This window comes from Leucopleurus acutus (genome assembly GCF_964270905.1).
Source record: "Leucopleurus acutus genome assembly, chromosome: X".
Lineage (NCBI taxonomy): Eukaryota > Metazoa > Chordata > Mammalia > Artiodactyla > Delphinidae > Leucopleurus > Leucopleurus acutus.
Window position 1 is genome coordinate 12,884,928 of NC_139148.1, and position 21,743 is coordinate 12,906,670.

General features: G+C 41.1%; 1 pseudogene across 1 annotated transcript in view; it reads right to left on the reverse strand.

The window, feature by feature from the left end:
- Positions 1-2,465: 2,465 nt before the first annotated feature.
- Positions 2,466-21,743, reverse strand: part of LOC309978074 (cell division control protein 42 homolog) — a 29,587-nt pseudogene continuing 10,309 nt past the window's right edge. The window contains exon 3 of the transcript in view: positions 2,466-2,937. The product of the transcript in view is annotated as a cell division control protein 42 homolog (transcript). The remainder of the gene's footprint in view (positions 2,938-21,743) is intronic.

Sequence of the window (21,743 nt, forward strand, 5' to 3'; positions counted from 1 at the left end):
ACTTCCCTGGTGGCCCAGTGGTAAAGAATCCACCTTCCAGTGCAGGGGACTCAGGTTCGATCCCTGGTCAGGGAACTAAGATCCCACATGCCATGGGGCAACTAAGCCCGCATGCCACAACTACTAAGCTCGCATGCCTCAATGAGAGAGAAGTCCGTGTGCCACAACTACAGAGAAGCCTGCGTGCCACGACAAAGAGCCCATGCCGCAATGAAATATCCCACATGCCACAACTAAGACCCGACACAGCCAAAAAGAAAAAAAGGAAAGAAAGAAACTCATTCTAAGGGAAGAGAAGTGTGAGAACAATTTGGGCACCAGGACAGTGGACAAGGTCAAAGAAGAAAGTTGGCCATCCAGATCACATGGATTGACGATGCAGTCCCAGAACCAGGGGCCCAAAGCAAAGCAGTGAACAAAACCCACAAGAGCTGAACCACCAGGTGCCAACCGTGGCAGTTCCATTCACAGGCAACAGGACCCACTGCCCATGGATCTTGCAGCAATGGGAAACTGCGCCCTCCAGGCAGACATCAGTGCCCTCAGCTTGGAGGTTGGGCAGCTTCAGGACAAACCTCGGCTCTGGCCTCATCTTTGAAAACCACCAACAGTGAAAGAACCAGCCGCTATCTGGGGCGTTAACAGTGTGAAGAGACTTTCCCACAGAGGTCTGGAGGAGGAAAGGGCATAAACATGGGCGCCACAGGGCGGCCAAGGGACCTCTTTCCTGGAGCCTTCATGAGATCCCTGCCTGAGACTCCCAAGACCATCTGGAAGGAACTGGAGGGACCAGAGTTCCAACAGAGTGCTGGAGGTGGAGGCTGAGCATGGGAATTCAAGGGAGTGCTCATCTTCTGCCAATTTGTATTAAGCAGATTTGTAATACTGCAGTGTGAGAAGATTAATGAAGTCTCACTGTACATGCGAAATGTGAAATAGCTCATCCATAACTTTTAAAATTCAAGAATCTCTTAATCCAACAGCTGCATGACCAAGTGAATTTCATATCGAATCTATCCTATTATCACATGGCACAGACATTTTTTTTTAAAGGGTTTGTTTATTTAATACATCTGAAAAGAATGCATATACAAAGAATTGAGACACGAGAAAGCATTGGTTCAACACTAATGACATCTAGAAGAATTCGGATTTGGGGAAGGTGGGGAAGATTACCTAACATTTTTAAGACTTGGAAACTGCAACCAAGAAAAGCATTAACAGGGATTTTATCAGCTTATGAAAAGTCTTCATAAGACCCTCCCCAGGATTCTTATTAAACTAGAGAGCCTCACCTGGCTGCTCTACGGTTCCTCATATGCAAAACAGAAATAAGGGGATTCCCCTGACTGGTCCCCATGTGGTTAAATGTTCTCCCCACCACGACCCTACCCCACCCCACCCCCAGCTTCTTAATGAAGCAGGTCTCTATCCTCGTAACTTGAAAGAGGATGTGAATCATCCCATAGACATCTGTCTTCTAGCACCACCCCTCGGATTTCCTCTATATACCAGGTCTTCAGCTATGTTTTAGAACACTGTATCATACACTCTTAAGCTGCAAATCTATGCTCAGCATATTAAGACAATGACTGACAGGGAAAAATTGTTTTTTCATTACATACTCAATCCATTTGGTGTATTTCAAAAGGTGCAATACTTTTCTTCATTTATCAGTGAAAGAAGTTAGAAATTAACTTCAAAAAAAAAATCAGCAAATGGCAAACAAATTTCCTTGAGAGTCAGTCACATATATAGTGCATCCTAGAAAAGAGGAGGGGCAAGACAGGTTCCACCCACTTTCATGAGTTTCATCAAATACTGGACCTACTCAAGGGTGGAGAGAAAAGGCAACTTTCATATAGGAGTATATTATTAAATGAGGCATTTACTATACTCCTTCCTAAGAGCACCAGGTGGGGAACACGTTTTCTAAACTAGATCTAGGAAGTGGGATGTGGAATCAATCCATCCTCCTCCCCTTAAGGGCTGTCCAATGGTTAATGAATTAAAAAAACATGACTAAATAAAAACAAATCCCACACACACTCCCCCGCCCAGAAAAAGGAAAAAAAAAAAAAAAAACCCAGAAACTAGATGTCCCAGATTACTCGCCAAAGTGGAACCCGGGTACAGCTTCAACAACCCAAATTAGTCTGCTACAGAGTCATCACAAGCATGCCTTGCTTTCAAACAAAAAATAATAATTTTTTTGAAACAACAAAATAAAAACTAGTACTGATCACTTTTCTGACAATACATTATTACTCAAAATTAACTAGTATTGAGAAGGGGAAGGGGGCCATAGCTATGGGCCTTGTCTCACACGAGTGCGTGTGGGTAGGTGCAGGGCATTTGTCATTATTGCAAAAATGAATTTTAATTTTTAATCTTTAGTTTGATTTAAACATTGCTTTTAGTATGATGTGGACACCAGCTGTGCAGAAAGGGCTCTGGAGAGACGTTCATAGCAGCACACACCTGCAGCTCTTCATCAGCTCTGGAGGCTCCAGGGCAGCCAGGGTTGTTTCGTCAAAACACATTCTTCAGGCCTTTCTGTGTAAGTGCAGAACACTCCACATACTTGACAGCCTTCAGGTCACAGGCCAGTTTTTCAGCAGTCTCTGGGGTGATAGGCTTCTGTTTATTCTTAAAAAGTTTCTCAGTAGAGGGGTCATCTCTGAGATCAATTTGGGTCCCAACAAGCAAGAAAGGGGTCTTTGGACAGTGTTATCTCAGGCACCCACTTTTCTTAACATTTTCGAATGAGGATGGAGAGACCACTGAAAAACAGACTAGAAATACATCTGTTTGTGGATAACTCAGCAGTCGTAATCTGTCATAATCCTCTTGCCCCGCAGTATCAAAAAGTCCAAGAGTACGAGGCTGTCCACCAATCGTAATTGTGACTGCATAGTTGTCAAAAACAGTCGGTACCTATGGACACCGCAGGTCTAACTCTTTATACCCCATGATCACTAAAATAATTCCAAAGCTTTTCGGAAAAAAAACAAACGGAACTTGCTGTAACAGCCTACTTATCTCAATGACTGCATTTATCTTTGCCGTAAAAAAGCAAAACCAAAAGTCTCTTGATTTCAGAAGACTGTCTTTACAAAAGGCTCATAAACTGCTTATGGCCATGGGCGACTTCTGAGTGAGTGGACAGAATTAAGCCCATAGAGAGCTGAAAAAATGTGTATCATCTTTAATTTCTTTCATCAGTGTCTTATATAGTTTTCTGCATACAGGTCTTTTGTCTCCCTGGGTAGGTTTATTCCTAGGCATTTTATTCTTTTTGTTGCAAATATCACTCATGATATACTAAAAGCAATGTTTAAATCAAACTAAAGATTAAAAAATTAAAATTCATTTTTGCAATAATGACAAATGCCCTGCACCTACCCACACGCACTCGTGTGAGACAAGGCCCATAGCTATGGCCCCCTTCCCCTTCTCAATACTAGTTAATTTTGAGTAATAGTGTATGGTCAGAAAAGTGATCAGTACTAGTTTTTAGTTTTTTGTTTCAAAAAAATTATTTTTTGTTTGAAAGCAAGGCATGCTTGTGATGACTCTGTAACAGACTAATTTGGGTTGTTGAAGCTGTTCCCGGGTTCCACTTTGGTGAGTAATCTGGGACATCTAATTTTTGTTTTTGTTTTTCCTTTTTCTGGGTGGGGGAGTGTGTGTGGGATTTGTTTTTATTTAGTCATGTTTTTTTAATTCATTAACTATTGGACAACCCTGAAGGGGAGGAGGATGGATTGATTCCACATCCCACTTCCTAGATCTAGTTTAGAAAACGTGTTCCCCACCTGGTGCTCTTAGGAAGGAGTATAGTAAATGCCTCATTTAATAATAATAAGTCCGTGCGCCACAACTACTGAGCCTGCGCTCTAGAGCCCGCGAGCCACAACTACTGAAGCCCACGTGCCTAGAGCCCGTGCTCCACAACGAGAAGCCACTGCAATGAGAAACCCGCGCACCGCAAGGAAGAGCAGCCCCCACTCGCCGCAACTAGAGAAAGCCCGCGCACAGCAATGAAGACCCAACGCAGCCAAAAATAAATAGATTAATTAATTAAAAAATAATAATAATGGGCTCTGGTTCCACTCAAGCTGGAGTAAGGACACTCCACACCATCTAAGACAGGATGAAAAGAGCACAGCCATTTTGGAAAACGACTAGGGAATGGCCTTGGGCAAAACAGGCCTTGCAAGCTAAAGAACAAAGGCCCTGGAGGCCTGAGCCCCAGACAAAAACCAGGCTCCCGGGAATAGAAAATTAACTTTGTCTCTGTTGCACTAGCAAGTATACCTAGTTGCCATAAGACAAGAAGCTCAACTATAATTTTTTTTTTTTTTTTTTTTTTTTTTTGCGGTACGCGGGCCTCTCACTGTTGTGGCCTCTCCCGTTGCGGAGCACAGGCTCCGGACGCGCAGGCTCAGCGGCCACGGCTCACGGGCCCAGCCGCTCCGCGGCATGTGGGATCTTCCCGGACCGGGACGAACCCGTGTCCCCTGCATTGGCAGGCGGACTCTCAACCACTGCGCCACCAGGGAAGCCCTCAACTATAAATTTTAACCTTATCTACTCCTGTGCTTTCTTGCAGAAAACTCTGAGGCACTCCTTTCCCCTCCCAGAAGCGCGCCCTATTCCCGATAGCCACTGTGGAGCCATCTGCTGCTGATCAAAAAGTCTGACAACTTCTCAAAACTATCAGTTATAATGAGACAAACCCCCCCTTTTGTTATAAAAGCAACTCGCCCCTTCTACTCCGGGAGCTGCATTTTTTTCCTGCCTTCTCTCTTGTGCACAAGCTCTTTCTTTTAATAAAAAGCTTTGCTTGCCTAAGAGTCTTGTGGAAGCGATATTCATTTACATCTATGGTAATGCTGTCCAAGAATCTAGAAAGGGCCCGGTAACACATCTCTCCCTCTGATTGTAACAAAAAGCTTTAGACAAAATCCATAAAGCAACTACCAGATGACTCCGAAAGGTGGATGAATTAGTTTCCTTTTGCTGCTTAAACAAATTATCACAAATTTAGTGGTTTAAAATAACACAGATAAGTTCTCTTACGGTTCTAGAGGTCAGAAACGTAAAATGGGTCTGCAAGGCTGTGTTCCTTCCGGAGGCTCTAGAGAATCTTGTTTCCTTGTCTCCAGCTTCCCAAGGCTGCCTGCATTCCTTGACTCACAGCACTCCTAATCCTGCTTCTGTTACCACAGCTCCACTACCTCTGACTCTCTTGCCTGTTTCTTATAAGGGCCCTTGTGATTTCATTGGCCCACCCAGATAATCCAGGTTAATCTCATCGCAAAATCATTAAGTTAATTAAGTTTGCAAAATCCCTTTTGCCAGGTAAGGTTATATATTCACAGGTGCCAGGAATTTGAATATTGACATCTTTTTCTGTGGGGAGGCATTATTCTGCCTACTACAGTGAATAAAGAGCAGCAGGACTGGGTAAGGAACCCAGGTCTTAAATGATGACCTGGAAGAGAGTTCCTAGGTTTTCTTCTCTCTGCATATCTCAGCTCAAGCTCGAGGGTAGCCCGCAACTCAGGAGAGAGGGAGAGGGCACAGACACAGGGAGCTCTGGGAAAAGCCTGCTTTCTCCAGCCATGGGTGAAGTTGTGGGGGGGGGGGGGGCGTGTATGGTGGGGCTGTCCTGCAGGACAGAGCACTTGGGACTTTTCCTACTCTATGTCAGGGGAGAACCAGCCATGAAGCAGCATCAGGAAATCTCCAAATTTCTAAACATAAATGCTTTTTCGGAGTCCAGCATCAAATCAATCAAAAACAACACCGATAGATAAGAGAACACCATTGAGTCCTATAGCAATGGTCTTAGAGGACCAACATAAATTGTTGGGATATCACGGATGGATAAAAATCGAGTTCTAAGAAGGCTCTTGGGAAATTAAAAACAAGAAAGAAAAGGAAAGACTCTTCAGGCTGAAAACAAGGATCAATCATGGAAAATACAGAACAATATCACTCATGAATTTCAGATACAGGCAGAAAATGAATATTTAACAATTATACAGAAAACAAAATAGAATTAGGCAGTAGCTGAATAAGATGCTGAAAACAGAACCCCTAGTCAGCTAAAGTCTTGCCCATTTCCTTAGAATTTTTCAAGAAAAATTTTCAAGTAACCAACAACTGCACAATTTCAGGCTCCTTTTGAAACAGGAGGGAAGGGGGCAGGGCACAACCCTTAAAGAATGACATAGCCGTTGAGGATATGACATAACTGGTTAGAACTAACTAGGTCCAAGATGGTGAAAGATTCGACTTCCAGTAGACCTGGAGCCTCCTTATACGCTCATTGTAATACATTAGCTAAAAGACACACCCACAGCTGCCATGACAGTTGCAAGGCCAACCATAAAAGGGCAAAAAGTGGGCAGTGGCCCAATTCCTTGAAACCCCAACCCTTCTCCAAAATGGTTGGAATAATCCTCCCACTCACTAGCCTATGAAATTACCCAGCCCCTAAAAACTAACCACCCCGTATTTTGGACGCTGTCGCTTTCTGAGATGGCCCACACTGTCTGTGGAATGTGTTTCTCCCAGGGTCACTCTTGCCTTTTGAGATGGACCACATTCTATGGAATGTGTATCTCTCTAAATAAATCTACTTACCTATCACTTTGCCACTGGCTGAATTCCTTCTATGTTGAAATATAAAGAACCTGAGCTTCATTAAGTCCTGAGACCAGGTGTGTGATTTCAATTAAGACAGTGGGTTCAAGACCCAGTCTGGGTTTTGGCTGGGTTCAAGTCCCATCCAAGTTGTGCGGTTTCACTTTCACGGTCATAAATCAAACCAGAGAACATTCCAAAAACCACTTAAACCAGTTATCTGTTCCAGGAAGGAGTAACACTTAACTGACTCAAAAGGAAATTTTAAAGGCATTTTGGAAGGTCAAGATATGACTTCAAACAATGACAAATGTGAGGGAATGATGTTCATTTGATGGAAATATTATTTCAGTATGAAAAGTCTAACTTAGAAAAAATAGCCCCCCAAAGTTAACTAGCAGGACACTGGTTGTTCCCTAATAAATAAGCTAAAATAGAGGTTTACTATTATACTTTCTATTGGCATGTCACTTTGCAATCTCCTGCCAAATCTGGCAGTGATTTTGTTTCACACATTGTTAAAAAAAAAACTGATCCTCCCAAACCCTTGGTAATTTCTCCAAAACAGTGTTCTCATCACTGGCTCCACATTAGGACTTACTAGGAGTTTTAAAAAACACCCAGGCCCAGGCCAATCCTAGGCCAATTGAGTAAGAACTTGTTGAGGGCTGAGCTGAGGCACTAGCATTTTCCATATCACCTCAGGTGATTCTAATGTGTAGCCTGGGTTGCAATCCACTGTCACAAAGGAGCCCCACTCCACCTGTGTGACTAGAGCCAACTCACGTCTTGTTTCAATTAAAATATACTGAAAAGTAACCCTGTCATCCCTTCCCCCCAAAATACCATATTTAGATTTTCCCCTTGTATTCTCATGGCTGCTTCATTTTAGATAAAGGCAACAAGAAAAATATTTTCCCAAAATAGTTCCCTTTCACAGTTTTGCAGTTTCTGGTTTGGGCACTGTCTTCACTAAATAAGAACGGATTTGGGACTTCCCTGGAAGTCTAGTGCAGGGGTATGGCCAAAAAAAAGGGCTTCCCTGGTGGCGCAGTGGTTGAGAGTCCGCCTGCCGATGCAGGGGACGCGGGTACGTGCCCCGGTCCGGGAAGATCCCACATGCCGCGGAGCGGCTGGGCCCGTGAGCCATGGCCGCTGAGCCTGCGCGTCCGGAGCCTGTGCTCCGCAACGGGAGGGGCCCCAGCGGTGAGAGGCCCGCGTACCGTGAGAAAAAAAAAAAAAGGATTTGTCTTTGGCAAGAGAAAGGAGAGTGTTGATTAGTTCCCCTTCACTTACCTTCTATGTCCATCTCCAAAGATCCTCTGCCTCACGTAAGGATGCAAGCCTGTTGGTGTTTCCAGAATCATTTCTGTAGGGAAACCCAAGTAATAAGTAGGGGCTGCATCTGTCATCTTACTCTGCTAGACGAGAATCTCACTGAAACATAAAAGAAAAATAACTGCTCGTGTTGATAACGCCTTTTGATCATTCCCACTCATTGGGAGTCTTGCTATTTGAAAGTAGTCTCTTTCCTCTCTAAGCATCACGGTGGTGGTTACAGGGGGAGTGGAGGATGTTAGATGTCCATGCACCTTCTTTATTGACTGTTGAATAATTCTGGATGAACTTGTAAACCTGATTCACTCAGAAACTATGAAGATAACTTGATTCAAATCCCAAACTAATCCCCTGTGTCTTTGCTACATGATGAAATTAAAAGCTGCAAAGAGGCATCTGTAAAAGAGACAACGGTGCATAACATATTCAAAAGTTACACATGACTGTCTGTTAAGTTATATTAAGTTGATTAATCTAATTTTATTATTTTTAATAATTTTTATTGGAGTATAGTTGATTTACAATGTTGTGTTTATTTCAGGTGTACAGCAAAGCAAATCAGTTATACATATACATATATCCACTCTTTTTTAGATTCTTTTCCCATATAGGTCATTATAGAGTATTGAGTAGAGTTCCCTGTGCTATAATTAGATCCTTATTAGTTATCTATTTTATACATGGTATTGTGTACGTATCGATCCCAACCTCCCAATTTATCCCTCACCCCTACTGATTAATCTAAATTTAATACTTTTCCTTCTCTTCAACCTAATCACGAATCAGAGGTTTTCAGTAATTCTCAGAGCAAGAAGAATTTCCATATTCAAAATGACATACTTGAAATGTTGGAAGTGTTTAGACTATTAAGGGATTAACTAAATGAGCACTATTTGCTTGTTAAATTGCATAATGTAAAATGAGTATTACTTTCAAATATTCAAGTGAAAGACATAAAATGCTGAACATAATTACAGTCAAGTTCTGAAATCTATATTCATGGCAAAGAAAAGGTGACCTGAATAAACGGAAAGTTAGAACATGTTTCTGGAAGGGAAGACAAGTGTCAATTCTTCTAAAATTAAAATACAAACGCCATTCCAATCAGCGTGAATATCAGAATTTTTTAAAGGGTAAAATTATTTTAAAGCTTATATAGAAGAATAAATGTAACAAAATAAAACCAAGGAAAAATAAAAGAAAAATTCTGAGGGGAGTAATTTATCTTCCCAGATATTAAGACTTACTGTAAAACCTGCTGTATAGTATCTGCATAGGAGGAGACAAATTCATGGTAGAACAAAGAATGCAGAATTCAGAAACAGATTCAAGTAAATACAGAAACTTAATTTACAAGGGTGGTATTTCAATTTATTTTTAAACGAGTTGTATTACGTTAAATGGTTTTCCATCTGAAAATAAACACCATAGCTCTACCTCCTACTATATATTTTTAAATTCCAGACGAAGATTACAGTTTTAAGTGTAAAAATAAAACAATAAAAATATTAGAAGGCGGGCTTCCCTGGCGGTGCAGTGGTTGAGAGTCCACCTGCCGATGCAAGGGACACGGGTTCGTGCCCCAGTGCGGGAAGATCCCACATGCTGCGGAGCGGCTGGGCCTGTGAGCCATGGCCGCTGAGCCTGCATGTCCAGAGCCTGTGCTCCGCAACGGGAGAGGCCACAACAGTGAGAGGCCCGCGTACCGCAAAACAAAAAAATAATAATAAATAAATAAGTGTATATATATATATATATATATTAGAAGAAAAGTTAAGACAGTAAATGGATAACCTTAGAATGTGAGTGTCATCCCTAAGCAAGACTCTAGTCCCAATAAAAGCTACATTACATCTTACCTGGATTACAGCAATAAACTCTTAACTACTCTGTTTGCATTCACTCAAGTTCCTCTAGAATACATTCCCCAAGCAGGGTGATCTTTGGAAAACAAAATCTGTACAGGTAGACATGGTTGGACTTCTTGTAGCTATGTCCTCCTTTTTCATCCTTAAAGTTGTTTATATATGTGCTTTTTCTTTTTTTGTTTTCTTGATCAACTTTTGGTCTTTGTTGAGTTTTTTAAATTGTGTCTGTTTTCTATTCCATTTATTGTTATTTCTTTCTTTATCCTTTTTTTAGAAAAGGTTTTATTGCTATATTTGGACACCACACATATTTATAAGCTTTTCTTCTTTTCCAATGTAAACATGTAAGACTATAAATTTCCCTTATAGTACCACTTAACCTGCAAGTTTTGATATGCAGTATTGTCATTATTAAATTTCCATCATGATTTCTTTTCTTACTCATGATCATTTAGACATGTTTGTTAATTTCCAAACATATGGCATTTTCAAGATAGTTCTTTTTTTTTTAATATTTATTTATTTGGCTGCGCCAGGTCTTAGTTGCGGCACATGGGATCTTTAGTTGTGGCACGCAGGATCTTTTTTAGTTGCAGCATGTGGCATCTTTAGTTGCGACATGCAGAGTCTTAGTTGCAGCATGCAAGCAGGATCTAGTTCCCTGACCAGGGATCAAACCCAGGCCCCTGCATTGGGAGCTCAGAGTCTTAACCACTGGACCACCAGGGAAGTCCCCTCAAGATAGTTCTTATTGAAGAGTACATAAGTACCAGAAGTACAGAAATCATAAGTACATACTTCATTGAACTCCCACAAAATGAATTTACCCATGTACTCATTCTCAGAACAAGATAAAGAATATTATTAGTCCTGGATGCCCCCAGTATGTCCACTCCAAGTCATCACCTTCCCCGAAGCTAACTAATCATCCTTACTTCTATTACCATCAGTCAGTTCTGTCCATTGGGGGATTTTATACATATATAAAAAAAATACAGAATGTTCTTTTTTGTATCTAGTATCTTTCATTCTTCCCCATAGTTGTGAGATTCATCCATTTTGTTGCAAGTATATACAACTTTTGATGGACATTTGGGCTATTTTCAGTGTTTGATTCTGATGAATAACGCTATTACTGACATTTTGTAGGAATTTCTTTTGGGAATGGAATTGTGTGTTATAGCTATGCCTATGTTCAGCTTTAGTAGATACTACCAATTTTCCAGTGTGGTTGTACTAACATACATGACCACCAGTAGAGAAAAAGAGTTTTTGGTACTCCACATCATTGCCAACACTTAGCAAGATCAGTTTTCCTAGTGCTAGGATTTGGGGAGTACAGAGGAGGCTTCTCATTGTGTCTTAAATGTGCATTTCCCTGAAGAACTAATGAGCGAAGCACCTTTTCATATGTTTATCGGCAACTCAGAAATCCTTTTTTATGAAGTATCTGTTCAAGTCTTTTGCCCACTTTTAAAAGTTGAGATGTCTGTATTTCTCTCACTGATAAACTGAATATCAGTCCTTTGTTCAATATATGTGTTGAAAATTTTCTTCTTATATTATGTGTCTTGCCTTTTCACTCTATTAATGTTATGTTTTCATGATTAAAGGTGTTTAGTTACGGAGCAACGAAACTAATACACTGGCAATGGGGAGTGAATATTAGAACAACAACTTTGGAATACAGTATGGTATTACCTTGTAAAGTTGAAGATAATCACCATCACCCAGTTTCTTTCCTTCCAGGTATCTGGCCTAGAGAATCTCTGGCACAAATGCACACAGAAATTGGATAGCAATACTATAAAAAGGTAAAAATGACAAATGTCCACTGACAGTAAAATAAACAAATTCTAGTATATACACACAATGGAACACTATACAGCATCAAAAATTAAATAATATACATCTACTTGGATGAATCACAAAATTATAATGTTAAGTATAAAAATCGATTCTCAGAAGTCTACATGCAAACTACACAAATACATTTGAAACTACATAAATGCCGAAGTCATACAAAGTTTGACAATATATTGTTTAGGAATACATATATATTCAGAAATATTATAATGAAATTATTAACACAAAGGAATGATAATACAGTTTAAAATAATGGTTAGCCTTCATTCAATGGAACTGGGAAGGCACCCACAGCAGTCCTGAAGTTTGGGCAGTGTTCTAGTTCTTAAGGAGAATGATGGGATACACAGGAGTTACATTCATTAATATATTTATACTATATAAGTGTAACATCTATGTAAGACTATTTCATAGTAAAAGGCTTTTAATATTATGCAGCCATCAAAGTGATATTTTTGGAAGACTTTGAAATATCATGGAAATTACCAAGAGCACCATATATGCTTTTGTATGCATAGCATATCTCTGGGAGGCTATATGAGAAAGTGGTAACAATAGTCGTTTTAGATACATTATATGGAAAGGCTCCATTAGCCCTTCTAGACCCACTTTTCACCTTTCTCCATCCTGCTCTGTATCCCAGACTCTTTAAAGACTGCCTCCACTGGCTCCCTTGCTCTAGAACTTCCAGGCGAGTTCAACCAATTGGAGGCACCAGGGAGAAGGGTGAGATTTAAGTATTTATTCCTTCAGCTCCTTCCCTGCCTATGATGTCTTCCCTGCCAGGATGTCTATATGTCTAAGAAAGGCCACAGCACCAGTTGCCTTGGCCTTTGTATTAGTCAGCGTCCTCCAGAGAAACAGAACCAATAGGATGTGTGTGTGTGACAAAGAGAGAGACGAATAGAGATTTAGCATAAGGAATTGGCTCACATGATTATGGGGCTGAGAAGTCCCAAGATTTGCAGGGTGAGTTGGCAAGCTGGAGACCCAGAAGAGTTCCAGTGTGAGTCTGAAGGCTTGAGAACAGGGAGAGCCAATGAAGTAAGTTCCAGTCCAAAAGCCAATAGGCTCAAGACCCAGGAAGAGCTGATGTGTTAGGCCGAGTCCAAGCCCAGAAAAGACTCGTCCCAGCTCAGCAGTCGAACGGGAGGAGTTCCCTCTTGCTCAGCCCCTTTATTCTACTCAGGTCTTCAACAGATTGGATGACGCCCACCCACATCAGGGAGGCCAAATGTCTGGCTATCCTATGGCCCAGTCACTCTCTCCTATACCTGTAGCTGCCTCTGGGTCTCCTCCCTCTTGCTCATTCAAGTCTAGAATATTACTTCACTGAACCTTGTTTTCCTTAACCCATGCTATTGGAAATAGTCCCTAAGGAACCATTCCTCAATTATCCTATTTGAATATACCATCTCTCTCCTGCTGGGCCCCTGACTGATACTCGTATTTTTAAAAATTACTACCTGTGGTCAAAATTCCTAACATACAATAGATTCTGTGGGCTTATTGGTAAAGAGTCTTTTCAAACACATTGCAATCACAGGCCAGCTGAGTGGTTCAGAAGGCCTTTGACGCCCAGTCTCTCTCTCTCTGGCCTTCCACTCTGAATTCCCAGGTGAAACCAAGGGCCAGAAGAAACCTCAAATGCTAACACCTCGACAGCGCTTACTGTCCACAGTATCTGACCCAGGATCTTTCAACTACGGTCTGGCCTTATCTCCTCCTCCAGGACACAGCTGGCCGCTGACAAGCAGTCCAATGTGAAATTTAAAATTCAAAATGTGAAACACAGAATAATGAAGCCATCTGGTTCATATTATGTTGTCCAACAATTATACGTAATGTGAGCTATAAATACAACAAGCGAAAGGAAGCAAACAAGAGACCATTAATCAATAGAGACAATTTGCATGAGATATGATGACACAAGTGTATTTACACAAACACAGAAAATCCTTTTTCAGGAGAACCTTTACAAATGGTGCACTAAAGCAGGTCTACATTGAAAAATATGACCTGCTAATGCCCTTCAGTCATATAACTTCTCTGAAGTCAACAAAATCTGCATGGGAATTTCACACAGAGAACCTTGATGTCGACGTTTAACAACCCACAGAGTCATATATGAAAGGTAAGAGGACCAGTCTTGGTTCAGAATACAGAAAAACTTAAGAGTTACAGCATAAGGACAACTTAGTGGCCGTCACTCGAAGAAATTAGTAACACTTGTCATCAGCCCCACTCATAAAACCTGTAGGAACTTGAGTGAGAAAATAACCACAATAGTTTCGATTTGGATCTATATAGCCAACAGTCTCCTCATCTCTCTGACTATCCCATAGTCAGCTCAAACTCAGTATATCTCAAACTGAACAAATGCTCCTTCCTTCCCAATCTGGAACTTCTCTTATACCCTAGGCTTCTAACATGAGCAACTGAACAGATAACAATGTAATCTGTGGAGAGAGAAAACACATTGAAATCACATGGTTGATTTCTCAAAAGAAGAGGGAGTGTAGAAGAATGGATTATTTGTTCCCAATTCTTCCTTCCTTCCCTTCCTTTACCAGGGTTTACTGTGGGCAGAGAATAAGTCCCAACCCTCGCTGATTTAGCCAATGGCATTACAGCAGACGCTTTAGTTGTGTTCGCAGGGTTTGGCTTGGCCTCTTTTGCACTTCTGCCACTGGCCATGAGAACAGGCCTTGAGTAGCCGCTGGGGATATATGGAGCAGACCAGAAGCCAACCTGCAGACAGAAGCCAAGTGCTGCAAAGCCACAAGTACTTGCAGACCCATGAGTAAGAAATAAGTGCTTGTTTCTGTGAGCCATTGAGATTTGGGGGTGTTAGTTGTTATGTAGCTTTATCACACCAGAAACCTGACTACAGGTTTCTTCACTGGGAAGACAAAACAACAAGTGTATATACCACAGTCTATCCTTGGTAGTTTATTGTGCGTATACACACACACACACACACACACACACACACACACGCCTTTGTTCCTATGCATATTTTTAAATGCTACCACCTACTACAGCTAATCCAAATACAACCAAAAATGAACTGACCCCCTTCCCAATATGAGGCAACTCAAAATCAGTCTCCCCATCCAGCTTCCAAGTCAAGCATCACTTGGTGATGTCCATGACTCAAGCAGGATGAGATGTGACGTCTCATGGTCTTGCAACTTGTGGCCTGAATGATATCCGTTATACAACACGAGCAGGGAGGGACCAAAAATGTTCAATAAAAAGGGAAAAAGAAAAGCAACATGTCGAGCATGGACATGATCCTCCTGGAACGTCCTTAGAGTCTCCTTGTCAATTCACCTCCCTGGCCGTGGAGAGAGGTCCTTGATCAACTCAGGTTGTGTCCTCTGGATTTCCTTCACCCAGTGTCTTCCAAGACCCCACCTGAGCGAAGTGGCAGGAGGGTTCCCCTGCCGCACACGACACCATCTTAGCAGACTGCTTCCTAAGGGAGCATGACCGACAGACGCTTGGTACGTCGGATCATCAGCCAGAGTATATGCTTTCTTAATGATGCTGTACACCAAGGCTTAGTGCTTTCTGGAAGCACCTTGAGAAAGGCAGAAAAGTAGCCCACCCTGGGAAACATCCAGACATTTTACACGTAAGGTGCACAGTCCCAGGAAAAAAAAATGAAGCAAAGTCTGATCAGCAGTTTTGCTGCCCTTTATTATAAAAAACAGGGCAGGCTCTGCCATTCTCAATCAGTTTCACATTCTAGGGTCTGTTCCTTGCAAAAATCCCTCCTGTATGTACAAATTTATGACTTAGTTTTCTTTCGGTTGTAAGCAAACAGAAACCAATGCTGGCAATAAGCACAAAGCGAGGGAGTGGGCTGTGGGAGAATTCATCGGAAGGACACACACTCAAAAGCAAGCTGAACAACCAAGCTGTGGAAGGCAGAAACCCGGGCCTCAGCAACCAGAGTCCACGGACCTTTCGTTCAGGTCTGTGGGATCAGCAAGGTCACAGGGAGTGCCCAACCTAAACGTGTCTCCTGGAGCTCAAGGAACAGCCACTTCTGGAGCTGATGAAAATGTTCTAAAATGGATCATGGTGATGGTTGCACAACACTGTGAGTATACTAAAAAGCAATGAATGCTTTTTAAGTGGGTAAATTGTATGATGTGTGAATAAATAATAAAGCTAGTATAGATATAGATAGATTTTTTTTTAAGTCAGGAAATCAGAGAAACAAAAACAAAGATTAAGAAGAGGCAATGCACAAAGGTGGAAGTCAGAATGCTAACATCACCAGCAATCAGAGAAATGTCAAAACAACAAGATACCACTTTGCACCCATCAGACAGAGAAAAATTAGAAAGGTGGGTAATACTTAGCAGGTGGGGGTGGGGGACCTGGCCCATGCCTGACCTGCTGATGGAAATGTGGACAGGCTGCTGCAGCCACTTTCCAGAAAAGCAACCTGGCTGCCTGTGTCTCAGTTAAGTGTGCCTGTTTCCTATGGCCCAGCAATTCTGCTCCTGGATCTGTGTACTCCAGAGAAACTCGCAGATAGCTCCACTAGGGCACAAGTTCAAAGATAACCTTTGCAGCACTGTTTGTGGTAGCAGGAAAGTGGATGCAACTCAAGAAATACAAAAGGAAATGTAATGAATGCAGACTGAGGAATACTACGCAGCAACCCACAGCAACGAACTAAACGTACAAATGGCAGTGGGGATAGACTTTAAAATCATGGTGCTGAAAGATAGCAGTAAAAAAAACAGAATAAGAATTGTAGCACAATGCCATTTACAGAAATGAGACATAAACACGTGCATAAAACAACACTGTCAATGTTTCAGGGATTTGTACCTTTTCAAGAACATGGTGGGGAGAGGGGATACCAAAAAAAAAAAAAAAAAAAAAATCAGGGGCCTTGGACTGACCACAGAGGATAGCGAGCCGTGAATGGAGATTCATGATGAACTAAGCTCTCTGTCAGACATCTTTTTTAATTAAATAAACAAAAGTCAAATGTTTCACTGACTCATTCCAGATGACTCTTTAAAAATAAAGGAAATTAGAACAAGGAAAAAATTCACCTATATTTCCCATCACCCAAAGATAACCATTGTTAATATTCCCAATGTTTTCTCAAAGAATTGCTTCTTTTAAAGTGATTTCATACAGCTATTTTACATATTAACAATTTATACTTTTCCTACTTTTCATGCAGCTCTATTACGCATAAGTGATTTATAATTTTACCACTTTGATTGCTATCATAAAATAGGATTTCCAATGCTTAAATAAGGTACGGCAAATGTGCTTTACAAGTTTTCAACAGCCAGATTTGCTGCCTTGCATAATAAGGTCACTATTAGGTATGTCTCTTAAGGGAAAAAAGAGATATTAAAAAAAAAGACATTTTCAGTTACATGATGAGTATATGCCACCATATTTACCTACTTTGCTATTTTCTTTGCACATCAAATGACTTAGCGCTAAAGAAAACCTCAGGTGTGGACAATAAATAAATTATCTTGATTTGGTTGTCAATTTGTAGGCACTCCACATTTTCTCACAGCTGTGGAATCCCACCAAAGGGAGTTTTGCCTTCACAATAAACCTTATTTCTGGGGTTTAAATTCTAAGTGATTTAACCCCTGAAGTACTATCGTAGTTGCCTTGCTGACTTTCTATGAGCGGCGTAAGAGCGAAGTTGCAATCAAGGAGTCAAAGAAAATAAGACAAAAAATAAACAGACCTGCGCTTCCCTGGTGGCGCAGTGGTTGAGAGTCCGCCTGCCGATGCAGGGGACACGGGTTCGTGCCCCGGTCCGGGAAGATCCCACGTGCCGTGGAGCGGCTGGGCCCGTGAGCCATGGCCGCTGAGCCTGCGCGTCCGGAGCCTGCGCTCCGCAACGGGAGAGGCCACAACAGTGAGAGGCCCGCATACCAAAAAAAATAAATAAAAATAAATAAATAAATAAATAGACCTCAAGAGTTTTCCTGACTTGTACTGTATTTCCATTTGGTATCCTAGGTAACATGTTACTTTTCCTTTGACGCTCTTTCTCAATGCTTTCTGCCTGGGACCAGAATTGAGATTAAACTGGGCTTTTCTATAAGACCAGAAACACATCAAAAGCGAATAACTACCATTCCCAAACTAGCCAATCCACATTGTATCGCTCCCAATTAAACACAGAGAAAATGGGTGTCGGAAAATGCTACCACGCTGATTGACAGGTAGTTCGCCAGGGCTGCCACCTTGTCTAGACCAGCGGTATTCTGTGTGAGAATTCAGCCCTATTTCTCTTACACAGAAAAGTAGTGCTTCTCCATGAAGGGGCTTTGGCTGTTTGGTGAATCCCAGCTTTGCATGATACAAACTGGAAGTTCAGGTTAGTCTTGACCTCAATTTCCTCTGGCTCATAAAGGTGGAAGTAACGTTATACATACATTTTTACTAAGGATTATTCTGGACACCAAGCTTCTTGTTTCTGTGTGGCCAGCCACAGAGTCTGGCATATCATAGAGAACCACTGCTGAGCACTGGAAATGTGGCTAGTCTGCACTGAAACATGCTGTCGAGATCAACAGCCCCAGAGTATATGCTAAATTTAAAACAAATGCCCAATAAACATACATCTCACTGCTAAGTTAAGAAAGACATCATTTATGCAGCCACTTGAAAAATTTTCTAGTCCAAAATCATAGTTTTCCTTTGTTAACTGCCATTTTAAAACTCTGATTGGGTCAATAGCATTAGGGGGGTTCCCTTCCCTCGACAGGCTTCCTAGCTTGCTTTCATTCTGTTTTAGATTAGAAAAGAATTGTACTAAGATGCAATTATTTATTATCAAGCTAGAAACAGACATGAATCATGAGAGCCATGGAAAGGGATTCTAGTGCAATTTATAAGTTTAATAAATTTCTAACTGCAGAGTATGACTGCATTTCCAAATCTTCATCATTCTACAGCTGAAAGCCCCATTATTGTTATTATAAAACCCCTTCACAAAACATGTCACAATCCCATAAATCTACCCAACTCTACCCTAGGTTGGAGGAAATCATCCTTGTGCATGTTCACACGTGTGTACAGCTTCTCTGAGTAAAGCAGAAAGCCTCACATACATGTCATCACCTCCCAAGTAATACGCCATGACACGATTCTATCCCTCCATTAAAGAACTCTTGAAAGACTCAGATGTTACTCATGTGTAAATCTCTTCCTATCTGCCCTAACATCACACTGAATTATCTGAATATCTGAACATAGGGCTTGAAGTCTACTGTCTAGCACCCTACTGGCAAAGTTGACTCAAAAAAATGTTTGATGGATTGAATTATCCATGTGTCTCAAACTTTCTTTCTTAAGAACTCCATTTTCTTCAGTCCTAACGATTAAAAGGGCCAAATTTGCTGATCAACAGTAGCTTCCACCCGAAGCTTTGACAGGGGGTCTGGCTATTTTCTAACCTATACCCAAATCAAGGGCAAAATGTAGAAGTACAACACTGGCAATCAGTAGATTTTGCTGTAAATGTTTATTTTCCTTTGAATGCAGAAAATACTCATTACTTACAAGTATTATTAAGGGGAATCTGAAAGAACCTGCCAAGTAAATTTCCCCTACGATGGTCCTGGGTAGAGAGTGGAAAACGCTAGAAAAGCAAAACCAACTAACCTGGGACTTCCCTGGTGGTCCAGTGGGTAAGACTCCGCCCTACCAATGCAGGGGGCCCAGGTTCGATCCCTGGTTGGGGAACTAGATTCCGCCTGCCGCAACTAAAAGAATCTCACATGCCGCAACTAAGATCCAGTGCAGCCAAAATAAATAAATATTAAAAAAACAACAACAACAACTAACCTGCATTTTTCCTCTCTTTAAGAACACTCTTCAGTATCTGGAGACTTCTAAGGAAGAGAGAAGCAAGCACTTCCTCAAAAAACGGAGGCAGGGGTAGGACTCGGGTACCTGGGGAGCCATCAGAAGAAACCAGCCAGATGACCAACTGCCAAACCCAACAGCAAGCCTCACATGTGGCTATACTATACTGGTTTCACCCCAAACACAAAACTATGCATAACTAAATAGGAGATGCTTTATGATTTTAATATGTATACTTGTTCTCTCTGAATTACACCCAGGGATTCCACCATGAGCAAGTGGTGGATGGGAACGTCCCCTTTATACAGCATCTAGAGCTGTGCTATCCAATACCAAAGCTACTCCTACATGTGGCTACTGAGCACGTGAAATGTGGCTAGTCTGAATTAAGATGTGCTTGTAAATGTAAAATCCACACCAAATTCCAAAGACTTCACATAGCAAAAAAATATAAAATATCTCATTAACAATTTTATATTGACTGCATGTTGAAATTATATATTACTTATATATTGTACTAAAATATATTACTAAAATTAATTTCACCTGTTCCTTTTCACTTTAATATGGCTACTAGAAATTTTCAAATGTGGCTCACATTTTTTGGACAGCACTGGCTAATATTTGCTTTATGTATTTACGTGCTCCTATGTTGGGTTCATATATATTTACAATTGTTATATCTTCTTGCTGGATTTATCCATTTATCATTATAAAATGTCTTTCTTTTAAAGTCGATTTTTGTCTGATAGAAGTATTGCTACTCCAGCTTTCTTTTCATTTCCATGGAATACTTTTTTGTATCCCCTCACTTTCAGTCTGTGTGTGTCTCTAGATCTGAAGTGAGTCCCCTGTGGGCAGGATATATGGATCTTGTTTTTGTTTTTGTTTGTTTTTGTTTTTTGCAGTACATGGGCCTCTCACTGTTGTGGCCTCTCCCATTGAGGAGCATAGACTCCGGACACGCAGGCTCAGCGGCCATGGCTCACGGGCCTAGCCGCTCCACGGCATGTGGGATCTTCCTGGACTGGAGCACGAACCCGTGTCCCCTGCGTCGGCAGGAGGACTCTCAACCACTGCGCCACCAGGGAAGCCCTGGATCTTGTTTTTGTATCCTCTTAGCCAGTCTATGTCTTTTGATTGGAGCACTTAGTCCATTTATATTTAAAGTAATTATTGATAGGTATGTACTTACTGCCATTTTGTTCATTATTTTCTGGTTGTTTCTGTAGTTCTTCTTTGTTCCTTCCTTCTTTTGTGCTCTTTCTTTGTAATTTGATGACTACCTTTAGTTTCATGTTTGGATTCCTTTCTGTTTTTGTGTGTATATTATAGGTTTTTGATTTCTGGTTACCATAACATTCATATATAACAACACACACACACACACACACACACACACACACACACACACACACATATACACACACACACAGTTATTCTCAGTTGACAATTTCGTAAGTTCAAACACATTCTAACAACTCTACATTTTTACTCCCCCCACGCACCTTTAATGTTTTTGACATCATATTTTATATCTTTCTGTTTTGTGTATCCCTTAACTACTTATTGTGGATACAGATGATTTTACTACTTTTGTCTTTTAACCTTCCTACTAGATTTATAAGTGGTTGATTAATTACCTTTACTGAATGTTTGCCTATACCAATAAGATTTTTCCTTTCATAAGTTTCATATTTCTAGTGTGGTCTTTTCTGCTTAGAGAAGTCCCTTTAACATTTCTTGTGAAGCTGCTTTACTGGTGCTGAAGTCTTTTAGCTTTTGCTTCTCTGTGAAACTCTATCTCTCCTTCAAATCTGAATGATAGCCTTGACAGGTATTCCTGATTGTAGGGTTTTTTCTTTCATCACTTTGAATATATCATGCCAGTCCCTCTGGCCTGCAGAGTTTCTGCTGAAAAGTCAGCTGACAGTCTTATGGGAGTTCCCTTGTACTTAACTAGCTGCTTTTTACTTGCTGCTTTTAAGATTGTCCATCTTTAATTTTGGCCATTTTAGTTACTAAGTGTCTTGGTGTGGACCTCCTGGGTTCATCTTGTTTGGAACCCTCTGTGCTTCCTGAACCTGGATATCTGTTTCCTTTCCCAGGTTAGGGAAGTTTTCAGTCTTGGCA